Raw genomic sequence first — 20,339 nt, 5'->3', positions numbered from 1 at the left:
TGTTTAAGAATCTGCTGGTTAATATATGTATTTCTGAGCCCAAAGCAGATTCTGTCGTTGAATATTTGTAGGCATTTAGAAATTGATTAAAGATAAGCGATCTTTTGGGTGAACAGGTGATAGCTGTTATAATGAAGAGGCATACTGGTGTTTGTAGGTTTTCGATAGATGTTAAATTGGATTTTATTCGAGTCCCGAGTAAGTGTGAAATTTAGAAAATTTAATGACTCTGTATTTGTATCCTCCCTCTCCAATGTAAATTTGAGTTTAGAATGACTATTATTAAAGGAAAGTAAAATGTCTTGGATACTACTACTATCAGTAATAACTAGAACATTGTCTAAATACCTCCCATAGTATGTGATATGGGGTCAAAAGTATATGCTCAATCATTGATAGATAGATCTCCAATATTCAACTGCTCAGGCTCAATCCCATTGGCAAACCAAAAATTTGTTTGTACACTTTGTCTCAAAAGGTGATATAGTTGGCCTCAACAAACAGTTTAATTAAGTGAAAAATTTCCTTAATAGGAAGCTTCGTATAATTAATCGGTATTGAGTTATTATTTAACATATCCCAAATAATATCTAATGTGTATTCAACATTTACATTCATATATAATCAGGTAAATCTAGTGAGAATAAATTCTTTGTTGCCAAGTCTACAATCCTTAAAGTTATCAAATAATGTATCGTAGTTCTTAATCCCAAATTGTACCGCCTGTCTAAAGGGTTTTATAATGCCTGTCTCACCTGTCTAAAGGGTTTTAATTGTGTTAAATTGAGTTTTATTGTGTTAAATTGATTTTAATTATTTTTTCAATTATTTGTTACTCTAATGCAAGTTTTTCGATTTTTTTGTTTTAATTTCTGGAGAGTATCATACGGAAATGTTCTATGTACTATATTGAGGTAAACTTCTCATATTATTTTACACATAGAGAATCATTAATGTACAAGATTGTTCAAAAAGATGAAAAACTATTTCCATACAAAACCTAAACTTAGCTAGCTCTTGGCTATGGTAATAAAGGCATATGACTCAACTTTGTGGGCTACTACATTTTATGAAGAATAATTCTGTTCTAATACATCCTCTGGTTAGAGCAATGTAGCAGTTCCAAAGACTGCAATGGAATACATTGGATGATGGTGCACACATTCAATCTTTTCACAGATAATTTTCTTTATTAGATACTCAGGTAATGGGAGGCAGGCTACATGTTGACCAGCTCCTTGATGCAATGTGGCATTGACGGTTGCCTCCTGCCTGCCTGTATACTGCTCAGACTCCCCTACAGCCACTACAGTTGGAAGAGTAGAGGCAAGATTACACATCAGCTGCCTCCTACAGAGATACCAAAAGGTTCGGTCTGCTGAGCAATCAAGCCTACAACAACAACAGTTTTATAAAGCTGTACCCTCAAAATGTAAGGAACATCAGATCTTGCCATTATGCTCATTATAACCTCAAGAGACATGACTCACTGCAGATGGGAAAGGGGAGAACTGGCAGACATTTAGATTTAGCATTGGCAATATGATATAAGCAAGTAATTGTCATACATAACCAATAAAAAAAAATAAAAATAAATTACCCACTCCATTCGCCTATTTTTGCCAATAATCTGTCCATACCTTCCTTAAATTTATACAAAAACCCACTTCCGCAAAACCAGGTGGAAGTTTATTCAACAATCAATTAACCTTTGGGTGAATACAAATTTCTATATGATATGTTCTGCAACCATCCTTCTTGCTCTAGAGTCTAAATATGGGTTTCATCAATTCAAATCTCCAGTATGCAAAGTGGTGAAAATTGTACCAGATTATGACTGATTTTGCAGAGCTTCCTAGTATGGACATATTTCATACAATGTGCATGGGAAAAAAAAAAAAAAAAAAAAGCCTATTTTGCAATAGACAGTTACTGTTCAGCCTTTTTTTTTTCCTGCTGGAATGCACCAGAACGGCATCCAGAAGTTAAAAATAAATAAATATAAAAAAATTGTTTATTTAAAACAAAAAAATTATTTAAAAAAAAAACTATTTATTATTACTGATGCTGTTAGCATGTTTCCATTGGCAGAGAGTTAAGCTATATGCACAGCTTTATTTTGTGAGTCATCTATTAAAGCCAATCACAATGCTTAATAATTAACACTTAATAAAACTATTGCTTGTTCAGGGCCATAGACAAACAGTAAAAAAAGCAAATCACAATAAGAAATATTATAACACTCTTTTACTGTGGAAATATTTACCAAAAGGTTTTTAATAATTAATACCTATTAAATTAGTTTTGTCCGATTTACTATACTTTTGTCATTTGAAATGTCAAATTAATGCTTATGATGCCATTATTTAGAAGTATCACTAGGAAATGAGACCACATACTGTTTATTGCATAAGTGCAATATTACTGATGTATCAAATAAAGAAAAAGGTGACTTTGTTAAACACACTGCAACAAAGAAGCGAGGGTCCAAGTTGAGCAGCGAAAATGATAAAATTATTTTTTTCCTGAAATCCCAGAAAAAATAAATCATTCAAAACTAACTGGTTAAAGACTTTATAATCCCCACACCAAATTCAAAAATTTTGTGGATTTGGCACCATGAGTTTCTAAAAATTTTCCCTTGCTTCGAGGTACTTTCTCAGCATTCAGATTTTTTTTTTTTTTTGTAAATTATAAACAAACCCTGGTTACTGTTAAACACATAGGTCTGTACATAATCATGGCTCCTGTCATCTTGAACAAATGAGAATTTAGTTTATACCTGTAGAGTTTCTATTTATACTTAAACCTTAATCTTTCTTACTTTTCTCTCTGCAAACAACTTAATTATTTTGTCAAATTCCATGGTCTTTGCTACAACATATTCAATGTATGCATAGAACAGACACTGAAAGTGTTGTAGCAAAAGACCATATTCAATACAGGCATAAAACAAAATACAAGAATTTGGCATTTAAAACTATTTCTTAATGGTCTGCAAACTCAATGCCAAATAACAGTCAGTTAAAAAAAAAGCAGAGGGGGCCCAATCCCTGTTGTTTAACCACAACTGAAACACTACACAAACAAATTACAATTTGAGAAGTGGAATTTCTGAAGTGCACAAATATTTCTTGCAGTCAAGACTACAATGCACGTGTAGTTCTGTATTCTTTGGAATTTTTTTTTTTAATTCAGTGCTGGCAAATATTAATTAACAGAACTCTTTTTTTATTGTATATTTAATTGTGGTTTGCATAATTTAACATTTTTATGAACGACAAGAACAATATAAATGATGTACTAAATGATGCAGTGAACAATACTAATGATCCATTCTTTGAAAAACAAATACATCCACATGAATTATATGCAAAATTTGTATTCGCAATAATTTTGTGGTAAAAAAATAAAAAAAAAAACTCTTTCAAAATGACTGCCACCTTCCACTACCAACTGCAACGTAAATGTGTCCACATTTACGTTGCAGTTGTATACACTGAACTAAAAAAAAATCACTATAAATCCTGATAAACTTCTTCAGGGGCCCCAACATGGTCCCTATCTGAGAAAACAGACGATGAAACAGAAAATGCTAATATAGCCAAGATACCTCAAACTGAAATACTGTCAGGGCCTATCCTAAGATTTTTAATCATCCACTCCAACACTAAGAAACCTATTGGTAAATGTTGCCTTTTTATACAGAAGCGTTTAGAGGGGTTAGCAGGTTCCCCTAAATCAGTTAAGTGGTTTTGTTTTGGGGACCTCTTAATTGAAAACCAAAAATGATAGGCACTCTGAACAGCTACTCCAAGCAACAATCAGAATAATGCTGATTACCACAACACCAAGTAGAACATTAAATTCACAGAGGTGTCATTTCAAAATGGGACTTTCTTGAGTTTACTGAGGAGGAAATCTGCTCTGAATTAAAACAATGGAAAGTGATTGCTGTTAAAAAAATTTCTGCATGTAGGGATCGGAAACTTGTTCCCACTACAAACATCATCCTGACATTCAATTCACTTTCTCCTAATGAGATCAAAGTAGGCTATATCAACTGTCCAGTGTGTCCATATGTCCCAAATCCCTTACAGTGCTTTAGGTGCCAGAAATATGAAAACTCACAATTGGCTGCCAGAGAGCCCTTGCATGCACTCAGTGTGCTGCAAAGGATCAAGAAACATCATATTCAGCTACAAAACCCACCTGCATTAACTGCCCAAGGAGAACATCCAGCTTACTCACGAGCATGCCAGAGGTGGAAAGAAGAAAAGGAAATCCAACAACTTAAGGCAGAGCTGAAAATATCATATCAGGAAGCAAGAAAAGCGGTTAAACCTATAAATATAAACCAATTCACCTGTGCACAGAATGTAATAGGGAGGTGTTCCATCGGAACAGACTGAAATGATCATCCTTCCAAAGAGTCATTCACTCCCATTTGATGTTACCTCTTAAACTCACAAAAATGTGCATATAAAGATCAATCAGCTGCCACTCCCATATTGGTACTTTCTAATGCTCCATCAGTAACAAAAACAATTTCTGGAGAAAAAAATAAAAGCCTGAAATCTTCTAGATCCCAAGAAAATATGGATGTCAAGGAGAAGGAGGTAGCAGATGATTCAGTATTGGAACTTTTTGCGGAGGAGGAAATGGACATGGGACAGCATCCATACTTCCCTAAAAGAGATAACTCCAAGACTGAGAGAAGTAAGCCCTTATCACTTCAGAAGCTGCCAGATGGACTCACCAAGCCAAAATAATGGCTAAATTCCTAGAGTGGATTATCATGGATTCTAGTGAAGTACTGACAACATCAAGGCTCTTCAGCAAAAGTATATGCCAGTTTGCTTTTGCTCAAGAGACATATTTGAAGGCAAATGGAAACCCTTATTTCATATTACGATCATAGGTAAGGACTAAACTGAGGATGGACCTGCTCATGGAGGAGTTGCCATCCTCTTGGGCAATCAGACTCCATTCCAACCTGTGCCGTTTTCCACTAACTTAGAAGTGGCAGCAATTCATCTTATGGTCAGGTTTTTATTAACGGTCTGCTTTATTTACTTGTCACCTGGGACCGACATCTCCCAGAGAGGCTTTGATGATCTCATACTGCAGCTGCCTTGCCCTGTCCTATTTCTCAGGGACATAACACCATGTGGGGTAGTGCTGACATTAATGGAAGGCAGTATGTCTCCTTCCTCTTTTAAATGTGGGAACTAACACCTTCCACATGCCTAGCTGTGCATTTTCAGCCACTGATCTTTCTATCTGCTCTGCACCTCTCCTCCCATCACTTACCAGGGAGGTAGAGGAAAACTCATATGGAAGTGATCACTTCTTCGTGATAACCTGCTTACACAGTGGGGAACCTTGTCTTCCTTTTAGGTTACCATGATGGAAGGTTTATCGGGCCAACTGGAATGCCATTCAATGTCTGGCAAATTTTGACATCACTACAGTCAGTCAGGAACCTATGAACAATGCAGTTATGTACATCAAAGAAAGTATTATCCATGAAGCTGCAATCGCCATTCCAAAAATATCTACCAGGTTTCCACCATTTCCCAAACCATGGTGGAATTCAGAATGCACAGCAACAAAGGCACAAAACAAAGCCTGGGGGATATCACAACAATATCCTACCACAGCTAATCTTATAGCTTTTAAATGTGCATGTGTCAATGCACATTTTATCTGATATCACAATCAAATGGAATCCTGGATCCATTGTACACCTAGTACTAAGGTGACTAGCTCTAAGAGTCTGGGAAAAATCCAGAAAATTAAGAGAAAATACAAGACACACCCCTCTTCAGTCCTGGAATAATAAGTGCACAAGAGGACTGAATATTCTTCATGCTCACTTCTACTTCTTGGGGTGCAGACTGGCGCACTTCACTCTGTCTGTATCATGCACTTGTAAAATCAAAATTAGAAAAATCGCTTTGGCTGGATTCCCAGCCACATTGGGATCTTGGGAAAAGATTTGGCGACTCCACAACCAAATCAGTGACTTTATAACTCTTGTCTGTCAATCCCCTATACAGACAACAGGCAAGTAACACAAAAGAAACTGGTTTCCCAATGGCAAACCTCTTGGCATGGGCCGTCTAGACAGTAAAGAAGTTGTTCTGGCTCAACTCCACATAGGATACAGTCATCTGATGCATACTTTTATGCTGAGGGCTGATGGACTCTCCAATGTGTGATTATTGTGACACTATTTTAACTGAGAAACATGTCGTTATTGAGTGTCCCAGACTTTTAAATGCAGGCCATTTATGTTTTGGCACTTTTAACCATCTGACAGAATTATCCACTCAGTCAACTGACAAAGCCGATTTGTATGCAATTTTTAACTTTTTAAAAATTAAAAACCTTTATACGTGTATATAAATGTTTTTAGTAAGCATCATGTATATTTCTTTTTTTTTTTTTTTTGCCCGATTTTATTTTTATCTAAATTTACTTGTCTTTTGTCCATACTGATATAGCATTATATTTTTAAGTAACTTGTGTTTTAATATACCGTATTTGTTGGCTTATAAGACACTTTTTTTTTTCTTATAAATATCTTAAAAAATAGCCCTGCATCTTAGAAGCTGAAAGTGACAATACAGCACATATGCAAAACCAAGAATTAACATATACACTGGTGTGAAAAACTTAAGGACCAGTCAGGTTTTCACCTGTAGCTTCTCATAGGAGTGGCCTGGATATGGGAAAAGCATACCAAAGGAACCTTATTAGGTACAGAAATGATGAAGGAAACAACACCGACAAAATGGAAACAAAACGGTACACGGAGACTTTATTCAAAAATGCCAACATAGCACCGGCTGCCATGATACAGATGCGTCACTGCCAAAAATGGAACAAAGGGAATACAGCACATATGCAAAACCAAGAATTGGTCCCAGTGGTGTAGCTACCATGTAGGCAGGCAAGGCAATTGCCTCCGGGCTGGGGCCCTTTAGGGGCCCGGCGTCTTTGGCTGTCTCCTGTTTTTCAATTTTCATTAATTAAGTAGGGGCCCGAACATGTTCTTTGCCTCCGGGCCCGAAAAAGGGTAGCTACACTACTGCGTGGTCCTCAGTAGGAGATATGGCCACCCCTAATATCAATGCAGGCTTTGCACCGCCTGTCCATACTTAGAAAAATGTTGTTGATAAGATTTTGTAGTAACATCGTCCATTCCTCTGTCAGCACCATCTTCAGCTGGTGAACACTTCTGGTGAGTGTAGACATGCCGCTAGATGTCTCCCCAGAGTGTCCCATATGTGTTCGATGGGATTTAGATCGAGGGAAACGGGCAGGCCAATCCATATGAACAATGTCCTCACTTTCCAAAAGCATATCAACAGCTACAATTCAATGGGGTGTGGCGTTATCATCCATAAACATGAACTCTGGGCCAATAGCACCTCGGAACAGATGGACATGGGGAAGGATTACCTTGGGGTACAGTAGCGTGCACAGGTTACAGTACCGCCTTCCAGTATCTGAAGTTGTGTACGTCCAGATGCCTCCCCAGACGAGAACACCTCGACCGCCATATCAATCCCTTTCAGCGATGTTTGCAGGGTGATACCGTGTGCCAACCTCTCGCCAGATTAGCTGACGTCCAGAATCGCTGCTTAGACTGAATTTACTCCCATCCGTAAAGAGTACCTTACCCCACTGCGCTGCTGTCCAATCCTTGTGTTCGATGCACCACTGTAAACGGTGTCTCCGATGGGCAGGTGTTAAAGGGACACAACATACTGGCCATCAGGAAAACAGTCCACCTTTGTGGAGGCGCCTGGCCACAGTAAACCGCAATATCCTGCATCTTGTGCAGCTGGTTTGCAATGGATCCCGCTGTCAGGTGTCGGTCCCTCTTGGCTTGTAGGAGTATATAGCGGTCATCATTAGGCGTTGTTTTTCATGGACGACCACCACTGGTCCTTTGAACAGCTGTACCTGTCGTTCTGAAGGCAGACCATGCACGTGAGACAATGCTATGGGCAATACCGAACTCTGCAGCCACACTCCTTGCACTATGACCTTCCTCAAGCTTCCCAATTATTCGACCCTGGGTAAATAAAGACATCCAGATCTTGTCTACTGGCCATTTCATTGTATGAAATCGAACATCTATAATAATAGTGCTCCCCATTCGGTAATTTGCACACAACCGCTGCTATTATCTGTTTGTGAGCCCTCTCAGCACGATTCAAAATTTTGCATGTGCACCAGCTTTCTACTGAACGGCCACAGTTATGCAATTCGCCACATGCTGTTTTGTTTGATTTTGTTGTTGTAACCATTAGAAATAGTATTGGTCTCTAAGTTTTGCACACCAATGTAGTAGTTTAACTACTATACATTAGTACATTTTTTCAGTAATTACCAGGTTGTTGTAGTAACAAGTAAATTCCAGTTATACATTTAAGCCCTAATCAATGGCAGGCACATCAAGAAGGCAAAATTATACTATTGGACTTAAGCTAAAAGTAGTACAATATGCCAAAAAACATGGAAACAGAGCAGCAGAATGAAATTCGTCAACGGAGGAAACAGGAGGTTTTATTACATGAAATTGATAAAACAAAGCACAACTTTCGTAAAATTCCGCCTAAATGGCCAAATCTGGAATAAAACTTGTGTAGTTGGATAATGAAACAAGAGACGTGGGTACTGCAGTGAGTACTAAAATGATAATAGTAGAAGCACAGAAACGAGCAGCTGACATTGAGATACACAACTTTAAAGGAACTGCATCTTGGTGTTATCACTTCATGAAACGAAATGGATTAAGTTTATTCACAAGAACTAGAATAGCCCAGAGAATGCCTGCTGAGTACGAACAGAAAATATTAGATTTCCATAAATTTGTTCTTAATGCTAGAAAACAAAGCAACTACGAACTTAGCCAAACTGGGAATATGGATGAAATTCCGTTGACATCCAATAAAACCATAAATCTGAGAGGGCAAAAATCTATACCTATTAAAACCACTGGACATGAAGACACACTACACCACAGTTTTAAACTTGTTGTGCTGATGGGACCAAACTTCTGCCAATGTTAATTTTTAAAAGAAAAACTTTACCAAAGATAAACTGCCAAATGGAATTCACGTATGTACTTGTACAACCGAAGGGAGGGATGGATGAAGAATGTATCAAGGATTGGTTTGTAAAAGTTTGGTCCAAGCTTCCTGGTGGACTATAGGGTAAAAATGCACTACTAGTATGGGATCAGTTTGGAGCACAGAAAACATCAAACAATGGGCCAAAATGATTGAACACAGAATTGGCAGTAATTCTGGGTGGCTTAACTTTCCAGTTACAGCCGTTCGATGTTAGCATCAATAAGCCATTCAAGAATAACATGCGGGAGCAATGGAAAAAAAGAATGAAAGAGGGGAACCATACAACACCCATGGGAAGGATGAAACATCCATCAATAGCACAAGTGTGTGAATGAGTGCTGAAGTCATGGCATAATGTTAAGACTGAAATTGTGGTCAAGTCCTTTAAAAAATGTGGTATAAGTAATGCAATGGATGGCATTGAAGATCATTTACTGTAATAGAGTGACAGTGATATGTGAAGAGGATGATGATTAAGTCAGTAATGAATCTGAAGTTGAATAATACTAAAATAATAAGAGTAATAATCCTATACCTTTCTTTGACTTTTATCGAATTTTAAAATTTCCATGGTATTAACAATAAATTTTTCAAAAGTTTTTTTTTCTTAAATTTACTGTTCAAAAATTAGGATGCGTCTTCCACGCAGCATATTCTTATAAGTCGACAAATACGGTACTGTATTTAAATATCGGACTTGGCACATCATGGCCTTAGTTGGTCATGCGCCATAAAAACCAAAATAAATCAATCAATCCGACGACGCCGAGTGGTCGAAAAAAAGAGTGCAGTAGCACACAGTGGTTCAAACCCGTGACTACTAAATATGAATAATCATGAACAGTATTCACTATTTATTGTTATTCACTATTTATTGTAAACTCCTGCCGATTACTGGAAACTCTGTTCTGGTGGTCGTGCCGCAGTATAAACAAGAGCATTAAACCCATGGTTACACGCACAACGCCATATACAAACGTCTGTTTTCATTTACCGATATCATAAAAGCAAAAAATCAGCCTGGAATAGTGAGCGACCACGGAATGTTATTAGTCGTTTTGCTCTGTTTCTTAATGCCTCCAGCTATCAATATAAAGGAATGTGCCTCCTTCAACGCGAAAACAATCTCTAAATCAGTCCAAACGTACACATAATTTGCAGCCTCACTGATAATAATATAATAATAAAGAAAACAAATTAAAGAAAATAAAGCTACAAGACGTGACGTTTACGAGTAATACAATGGTTAATTAACAACAGTTTTTATAAATAACGTGCCCTTCAAAACTAACCAAAGACATGGGTACAAATTAATTATTATTATTAGCTATATGGTGCAAGGAAACCTGAGGCTTAATGCTGCACCAGCCAAAAAAAAAAAAAAAAAAATTCCCGAGTTACCCCGAGAGTGAGAGAGACAAAAGGGAATCACCAAGAAAGAGAAGAATGATGATATCCAGCTGAGGACCCTGGGTGTGCCAAGCCCATACATTACGAAAGATCCTTGCGGTGAACATACGTTTCGTATTACATGTAGCGTTTAGTCCATTAAAATCCATACTTCCATACGTTAAAATGCATACGTTACGCTTTATTAATTTCTGCACAATTTGTCTCTTGAACATAAATTTTCAATATCTCCAACCACTATAATTATAATATATTCAAATGCAACTGTTTTGCTATCGGAGCGTATCTATTTTTATAAGTAACATTTGATACGTTATCAGTTTAGTAACGGAACGAGATTACAAAATTCATTGATTCATAAAAATATTTTGATTGGTTCCACTCTGTTTCGTTCTCAGGTAGGGCAACAGCAGTGATAGCAATAAAATATATTTATATAGCGCTTCAATATCGCTAAATATTAAAAAAAAAAAAAAAACGAACCGATATTTAGCAACATAAACAAGATTGATTAAACACTTGTTTTTTTTTTTTTTGTCAAAAGTTTAGCCTCCACGTGGTTCTCGGAGGATGCTATGGTTTAATAAGTAACTACGAATGTAGCATTAGCATTAGTAGAGGCATTTGATGCAAGAAAGCAAGCTTATGCAGCATCAGCCAAAAAAAAAAAAAAAAAAAAACCCACTTCCACTTCACCCCTCCATTCGCTCAAAATACCTGTCCAGCCGAGCCTTAAACTTATTTAGGCTATCAACCTCCACCACAAGGGATGGCAGTCTGTTCCACCAACCAACCACCCGCTGGCTAAAGGCAAATTTCCGCACGTCTATCCTACATCTGTCTTTCCTCAATTTAAATTTATGCCCTCTCAGGTGATTTTTCTGAGCTAGAGGAAGAATCCCATCAGCATTGAGCATGCTTAAACCATTCAAGGCTTTATACACCTCTATCAGATCACCTCGCTGGTGCCTAGTCTCCAGACACTGTAATTTGCAAAACTTAAGCCTTTCTTCGTAAGAGCACCCCTTTGTTCCATTCACTAATCTTGTTGCCCTTCTCTGTACTCGTTCCAGCAGCTCTACATCCTTTTTGAAATGAGGCCTCCAGACCTGTATACAGTACTCTAGGTGTGGCCTGACCATTGCCTTATACAATGGAATAATCACCTCCTTATCCCTGCTGGAAAAATTCCTGTATATCATTGACAATACTCCATGAGCTACTCTTGCAGCCCGTCTGCACTGCTCAGAGAACTTCATATCTGCCTGCACAATCACCCCCAAGTCCCTTTCATTCTCTACTACTGTCAGTGTAGTACCACAGAGTTGATACGTTGCTCTGGGGTTGCTGTTTCCCATGTGTAGTACTTTACATTTGTCAATGTTAAACTTCATTTGCCACCTCTCAGCCCATCTGCTCAACCTTTCCAGATCCTGTTGCAGCAGCATAGTGTCAGTAGTGTCCTTGACAACCCTGCCAACCTTTGTATCATCTGCAAACTTGGACATTAAGCTTGATATACCATCATCAATATCATTTATAAATACAGAAAACAATAATGGACCCAACACTGAGCCCTGAGGGACTCCACTAATAACATTAGTCCACGATGAGCAGTGTCCATTGATTACCACTCTCTGTCTTCTCCCCCTCAACCACCCCTTTATCCATAGCAGCAATTTGCCTCCAATGTCACACTGCTCCAATTTGTGTAGCAGTCTTCCATGTGCAACAGTATCAAAAGCCTTTCTAAGATCCAAGTATATAATATCAAAGTTATTCCCTGCATCCAGTTCTTTTGTGACTGCATCGTAGTATCCAATCAAGTTGGTCAGGCAAGACTTCCCCTTAACAAAACCATGCTGTGTCTGAGCTATAATTGAAGTCTTGTCTAAATGATCCTGCAGTGCTTCTTTAACCAGTGCCTCCATTAATTTTCCTGGAACAGAAGTTAAGCTCACAGGTCTATAATTACTTGTGTCAGCCTTTGATCCTCCTTTGTGAATTGGGGTCACATTTGCACATTTCCAGTCTATGGGTACCTCCCCTGAGTCCAAGGAAGCTCTCATAATTATGGCTAAGGGTTTGCTTACTTCCTTTGCTGCCTCCTTTAATATAACTGGATAGATCCCATCCACCCCCCGGGTGCCTTTCTTGTGTTTATCTTCAACAGTTTCTCCTCCACTTTACTCCCAGTTATTTCAAGATTCTGTAGCTTACTGCTAGAGTTGAATACACCTCTGGCATTCCCCTTGCTGAATAACTCGAATTCGAACTAGTAATCGGCAATGGCCACCTAACCATTTTGAAAAACTATGCAGTCACCCGAAACGCTTTAGAGAAAATTGTCAACCGAAACGACAGCATTCTGACCAAATTGTTTGACTGAGTTTATTTATAACAGTTTCGTACTTAAAGCTGTTGTGTCATCTTTGGACAATTTACATCAGTAACTGAAAATATAAAGGAACCTGGAACACCGCGTGCCTATGAGGCGCCTTTGTGTTGTACGTCCTACCGGCGTCCCCCCCCCCTCAAATAATAAATGATTATAGACAACTATTTTTACGTACTTCTTAATTACCAATAAACACATCACAAAATACACTTTGGAATAAAAGAAAAAGACAACCAAGTTCTAATTCTTCACAACAACAAAAAGCGTTTTTATCAGAATGTTTATCATTCGATCTCATAATTTACAACTGAAAACAAATTTTAGATGATAATGTAATGGACCGGTATCTTTTATTAATTAATATCTATAGTAAATTACAAACAAAAAAGTTAATCATTCTTGTTTTTATTTTTAAAATTCGTAAGCTCCGATTGGCGTCCCTCGTGCCTACATGCAGGGCACAATCTGCACACAGGCAAGCAGCGACCCTGAGAGGAACAATCATTTTTAATTTCTAAAAGATTAAGACAAACGATAAGAAAGATTAAGAACAGATTAAAAAAAAAAAAAAAAAAGAGAGAAACCTTTAAATTTTGTTTATTGTTACTGAAAATTGCATCTGAACTGAAAAGAACTAACATAGCTTGAATGCAGTAACAGAAACTGCTCTTTCACGGGAAGGATAGGTTGAGCTGCTGTGCGATCGTATCCAACCAACATTAGTAATGTTCGTGATCGTATCGCATCATGAACATTGCTTTCGTTCCACAAATATATCATTACGCTTCATGTCCATCTTTCACTCTTCTCTTTTCTTAAATAAAATTTTCCTTAAATCAGTATTGAATAAAAGATTTTAATTTAGGTCTCCTTTAAATTATAACCAGGGGCTCACATCTGGTGAGTATGGGCTGGCATGGCACACCCAGGGTCCTGAGTTGGATATCATCATTCTCCTCTTTCTTGGTGATTCCTCTCTCTCTACTCTCTCAGGTAAACTCCACACGCGCTCACTAAGAATGAAACCAACTCAGGTAATTAGCACATTGGTGGCAGCCGGCCATCAATACATAAACAATATAGTGGCAAATGCTAAAGGACACGTGTGTGGCAACTTTGAAATTTTTGTAGCACGAGTGAATATCAGCCAGGGCCGAAAATCTCACTTTTCTGGGTTTTTTTTTTTTTTTTTTTTCAAACTGTCAGTTGTCAGCGTTGCTTCCTCACCTTGGTATCACTTTCATAGCCGACGCAAGCTGAGACCTCAAGGGTTTAATCCTTCCATGAGTTTCCAAGCTGAATACGTCAACTGGTGCTAAATTCTGAAGTTATTGGAAAGTAAAGAAAATTACTATATCGATATACAGGTAATGTAGTTTATTATAATCACGGATGTTATCGCAGTCCGGATCGGATGAATACATAGAAAAAAAAAACGTTTATTGTAACAGCTTTAGTTTGTTATCGCTTTTTTATTTATTTTTTTTATCGTATTGCGATTTACGCATATACAGTGTAAGTGATTACGTAACACCTGATTAGTTCTTGTAGGCGCGCCTCCGTAGCCAGGTGGGAAGGAGCAGCAGTGCATAGCACACGCTTCTTGGTTAGACCGGCGTTCGAGACCGTCACCACCAAATACGGAGGATGTGGAAAGGTCAGGGAATGACCACCGCATATTCCGGGAGCAATATGGCCTTAGTTGCTAATGCTCCTAAAAAAAAAAAAAAAAAAAAAACAAATAACAATAACAAATAACCAATTAGTTCTTGAACTCCGACACGTTGTGTGGCTAGTTACTGATTTTGCTTCCTATAGTTCGTATGGTTGTCAACGACAACCATACGAACATTATGACAGTTTCATTTTTACTGAAGACTTCATCGAAGAAACAGTGGTCAGTCAAATTAAAGTATTTTATATTGCTCGATTTTAATGTTTTCCTTCTGTCCACTTCCACCTTTTTATGTCCCCATTTCCACTCTGCATCAGTAAACAATGCTGAACAACTGCATTCTTGTTCTATCAGTTACTGTTATCACTTTAGGTTAAGTGTTTAGAGGATGCCCAAAGTAGATATTTAAGCTGACAATTAAGGGGCTATCTAGTCTAAGGATCGTCCGAAAGGGGCCATATTTAAGAGGAGGTTGCACTTAAGCCGCAAAATATGCATTTAATTTTAATGTTTTCAAAGATCATCATAAAAAATTGTTTAAAAAAAGAATTATGCTTGTCCGGACGCGGACCACTTGGTTGCACCACAATGAAATTTACAGTTTTTTTTTAGACACCCTGTACACATAAAAGGACTGATGTAACCAAGTCAATCCAATAGTGCAGTAGTGTATGTCGGTGAGCCCAAGTGATCATTACATAGGGTTAATTATTATATTCTACTCAAATAGCTAATTGCAACCCCTCTGACCTATGTGATCGGCCGAAGTATAAATAGAACGTAGTAACAGTAAACTCTTAAAAATCCGGCAACCCTCAGGGATTGAGCATTTTCAGATTTTACAGACGTATGCTAAGTGGTTGAGCAGTATAAAAGCAGATTTCAAAAAATATTAAGCACAAAAATCTGGACTGATTTACATCCGTAAACATTTTATAGTGAATTTTTTTTACATCCGCCTTGCGATGTGGGGGGAAAAAATAATAAGTCAACCTGTGTATTTACTTAACTCTTCAATTATTAAGATCTATGTTATTTCAAAGTGAATACAATTAAGTAAATGTATACATCTATTTAATAATTATTACAATACAATAATTATATTGTAAAGATCTGAAAATTTGTATATTTCGAGTGGGGTTCGAGCCCGTCACCACTAAATACGGAAAGGTCAGGGAATGACCACCGCATATCCCGGAGCAATATGGCCTTAGTTGCTAATGCTCCTAAAAACCAAAACAACAACAAGCAGTAAGGTAGTACAATATCATGGCAACTCGTTGTGAAGGTGTTCACAATATGAGATATAATTAAAACGATGCCAATTTAACTACTTTGGTAGATGGCTACGAATTAAACTGATGCAATTGCATTAACCTATACGTTAGTCATTCTACCACGTAGCTTGAGGCTTTTGCCCTGGTACACAAGTTCAGATGAGATGCCAAGAAACTAGCAATATGCCGAACTGTCACTCCTCGATTCATCACAAGATTATGCATACTGTCAACTTCTGGAGTGTGATAGACGTTGCAGGTCTGCCACAGCGTGAGTCATCTTCCAGGCTCTCTCTCCTCTTGTTTAAATTCTGCTACCCACTTCTTAATTATGGAATAGGAAGGGTATCTCCCCAATGTTGTAATAACCATATCCTCATGAATTGCGTTTGCCCTTAGTCCCTTTTTTTTCTCAAATGTTGGATGACTGCATGGTGACAGATTTTGGCATCTTTCCTCATTCTATTGATTCCAATACCTGAAATAAAAAAGATGTTATTGAAACTGCATGAAACCATTAGTAGTGAGTATATATAGGTGACTATTTAAAGTGTTATATACTTATAAGTACAGAAATATTTAACACTGTGCCATTACCTTTTCATACTCACGAACTTTTCAAACCCCACTCGTATACACCAGGTAAAATCATAAACTTACTGTAATCGTAATTACAGGCATGTGTGACTAGAAAGATATGAATTAGTATAAAGATATTTTAGTTTATTTATTTATTTTATTTTTATTTTTTTACAAATATGCAATGTTGCTCACTTTTTAAAACGCAAGAATTTGTCATCTTCTTCATCCGGTGAAAATAGTTAATGCAGTGTTTCCCAAACTTTTTTGCTCGCTGACTCCTTTTGGCTTCGAAAAATAACCACAGATCACTTAAATATGGGGTAGCCGGACGATAGGTATCCAAAATTAAAAATTTATATCTGAGAACTGATTTATTATATGTTTACAAGCTACCTTTTTCAGACTGACACAAAAAATAACCGAATAATAAACTGTCACTATTTGAATATATAATCAATCGTACCTCATAAGCTATTAGTGTGAAGAATGGTGTTATTTTTTCGTCTTACAAAGTTCTTTAAAGTTGTAAGTGACTGTAGACAACTGAATTCTCATGTCGAGTGCGACTTCTAGTCTGTAACGATATTTAGATTTTGTTTTAAAAAATAAATAAAATTCAAAATAGTCATTGCAGAAATTATCCACCGGTCTCCCGGGAACTGTTCGCAGATCCCAAGGGATCTGCGATGGTTCTCCATGGTTCCCAAACTCCGCGGATTCCAAGGGCTTGGGATCCGCGGAGCACAGTTTGGGAACCACTGAGTTAATCGAATTCACTGAGAGTTATGTTTTTGGGTTTACTTTTCAAGTAACGAAAAGTAAAATTCTGATTTCTTATAGCAAACAAACCTTCCATATTGAGGAACTGTTTATAGATAAATAAAGTACTGCAACAATAAACACACAACAAGGAATGGCTCGTCATGTAACTACATCTAGCATTAAGCAAGAATTCTTCAAAACAAAAAAATGAAGTCAACTTATAAGCCGCTGAATGCATGGTAAAAAAGACTTAACATATGTGAGCGGTCCGCTCGATACATAATACCTTATACTGCATCTTGGCTTCCAGAAATGTTAGAGAGAGAGACGTAGTGCTCGAGAAGTTAAGCTAGTAAGAAGCTAAATGAATGCACTGGCAATACCATTCCTGACTCTGAAGGTTAGCCAGTATCTCAACTTGGACTCTGAATACAGTTTTTCCAGGCGTCATTATACGATCACGATAAATTATTTTCTGACTGTACTATGTTTTAACTAATAAAATCATAGTAAATAATTTTTTTATTGCTGAACTTTTGTTTTGGTATTTCTGAAACATATACAGAGTAATGAAACAGTTACTCTGTATGGTGAAAATGGTCTCGGAAAAAAACTAATATCAGTACAACTTAAGATGATCTCATTAAAAACACGTGAGATTATTATTATTAATATCCATATGATGTAAGGAAGCCTGAGGCTTATGCTGCACCAGGAAAAAAAAAGTTCCCGAGTAACCCTGTGAGAGAGAGACACACAAAAATAGAAGGGAATCACCAAGAAAGAGAAGAATGATGATATCCAGCCAGCTCAGGGCCCATACTCACCAAATGTGAGCCCCCGGGGTTAATATTGGTTACAAGTGATTTTTTTTTTTTTTTATCACTTTTACAGTTTAAACCAATACGCATCCTACACAGTTAAAATAATACAATACACTATTGTGGGGGGAATTAAAAAATGTGCAGGTGACTTCTTTTGCCATACTTTGTCCGGAATTCCGTAGTACAGTACAATATCCTGCAGTATTGTGCACATACGTACGTTCCGGCAACCTTAGTAGCAGTTTTTCACTGACGTCATGTCTTGATGGAATCGCCCCCCCCCCTCGACACTCACCGCGCCAACGTTAATGAAAAAAAGGAGTCTCAATGCAAATGCAAGAAATAAGTTTAATCGACATATGCAATACCATTTCTTTACATCGAGCAGTTTCTGAACTCCAATCTGTTACCCAAAAGTTTCCATAAAATCCATTTCAAAAGCCTACCATGCTTTTAGTTATAATACGCTGAGGCGGTTTTCAAAGCTTTTATCCTATTTCAAAAAGTCAGAGGATAAACAAATACGGTGGACGCCGCTTATTGTGACCACTTCGGGATACATCTTAATTGATAACAATAACCAATGAAAATGCAACTGTTTATTGATGCAGAGCGGGAAGAGTGTACATGAAAAGGCAGAAGTGAACAGAAAGAAAAGATTAAAATCAAGCAAGATAAAATAATTTGGTTCTACACTATTTCTTCGATAAAGTCATCACTAAAAATGAAACATTTCTGGTAAACCATGCAAACCATTACAGAAAATATTAAAATTTCGTACGTCCAAGAACGAATCTCGCTGTTACATATCACTTACATTGTACATGCGCAAGCAAAAAACGATTGCAAAATATCGCAAAAAAGCAATAACGTTATTCGAGATCGCAATAAGCGGCATGCACCGTATTTTGTTACATGGTGTAATGAAAAGGTTTAATATAGGTTAACAAATAAATGGTCATCCTCACGAAATGGATGTCTTGGAAAGCTCACTAGTTCCTACACCGGTACATAAGATTAATATCACACTGAAATCCAGGTCAATTTCTTTCAATAAAAGTGCAATTTAAACTGCATGACAGTCCTTACAAACTTTTTTTTTTTTTTTTTTTTTTTTTTTTGACGTCGACGCAACATGCACGTACCAAATATCTTTAAGTTGATGGTAAATGCAACGGTAAACAACTTCCTTTGTTTCGGGCCAGAAACATGTAAATAAGATGAGGGAAGATCTGCGCGTTATCGAACAAGTCAGTCAGTTATTGGCTTTCAAGCGAAAAAGAAAGTGGCCAGAACTAATCGACCTTAATCAAAATTGTATCTTAATCATTCAGTTTTATCAATATATATATATATATGCAGTGAAGGGAAATCGGAATGAAAACCAATGACAAAAAATTTGGCAACACTCACTTTGGAAAGCTCCTGAGTAGTCCCTGGCGCTCGTCGCCGTGATAGGATGTGTTGTACGTAATTCTGTACTTCACAATAAAGATGTATTTTGTTGTATGTAAACGCTTAGTTTCAACGCTGCGATTGTATAATTTTTACTTAGCCAAGAAATGAACTGATACAACACTTTTAATCCTTTAAGTTATTCTAAAAATAAAAATTTAAAGTTATTTTTTCACGTGGAGAGGCGGGTCACAAGTGGTACGTGTGACGCGGGTTGGCCAACCATGGCATAATGCATACTTTGCATATTAGCTTGCCCACACATCAAGCAATTTTCTGAATCTTTCTCCAACGATGCACATACTCATTAAATTCTGCATCGATTTGTAATAAAAATGTACTGCAAACTGGGTTGAATTTTAATTGCATAACTGTATAAAACGATTCACTTTTAAAATTTAAACAAAAATTACTGTTGAATGAAGTTAGATTATATTTCAAAAATATGACATGATCAACAACAGAAAACAGCTGCAACTTACTGGAGTTACATTACAGACGTAGCAACCACAATAATAACACTGGTCGGCATCAATTTCCCTCCCTGAAATAATTTCGACGGATTCTCGTAGGAAATATATTCAAAAACTCATATATGCGCTTAAAATGTTCTCATCACCATCGGTTTTCAAATATCATTGGTTAATGACCGAAAACCAAGATCTGTAGTTGGTTTAATAATCTTTTCCATCAATTTATTTTATTTTACCTATCATTTTTTCTAGAACATTCGGAAGATTTCTAGAGTATTCGAGAGCTTTCAGAGACATTCGAGAATGTTCTAGATCAGTGGTTCCCTAACTA

General features: G+C 37.2%; 1 protein-coding gene across 2 annotated transcripts in view; it reads right to left on the bottom strand.

Moving 5' to 3' along the window:
- Positions 1–20,339, bottom strand: part of RASSF8 (ras association domain-containing protein 8) — a 78,859-nt gene that overhangs the window by 42,039 nt on the left and 16,481 nt on the right. The window contains exon 1 of one of the 2 annotated variants that reach the window (XM_090386721.1): positions 19,494–19,607. The exons of the other annotated variant lie outside the window; for it this stretch is intronic. The gene's annotated coding sequence lies outside the window, so the exon portion shown is untranslated. Of the gene's footprint in view, positions 1–19,493; positions 19,608–20,339 lie in introns of those variants that run through there. 2 annotated transcript variants of the gene reach the window in all.

The sequence above is a fragment of the Mastigoproctus giganteus genome, chromosome 12 (assembly GCF_048544385.1).
Source record: "Mastigoproctus giganteus isolate SK-2022 chromosome 12, ASM4854438v1, whole genome shotgun sequence".
Classification (NCBI taxonomy): domain Eukaryota; kingdom Metazoa; phylum Arthropoda; class Arachnida; order Uropygi; family Thelyphonidae; genus Mastigoproctus; species Mastigoproctus giganteus.
Note: the sequence above shows the minus strand (reverse complement) of the source record. Positions and strands in the feature narration are given on the sequence as shown.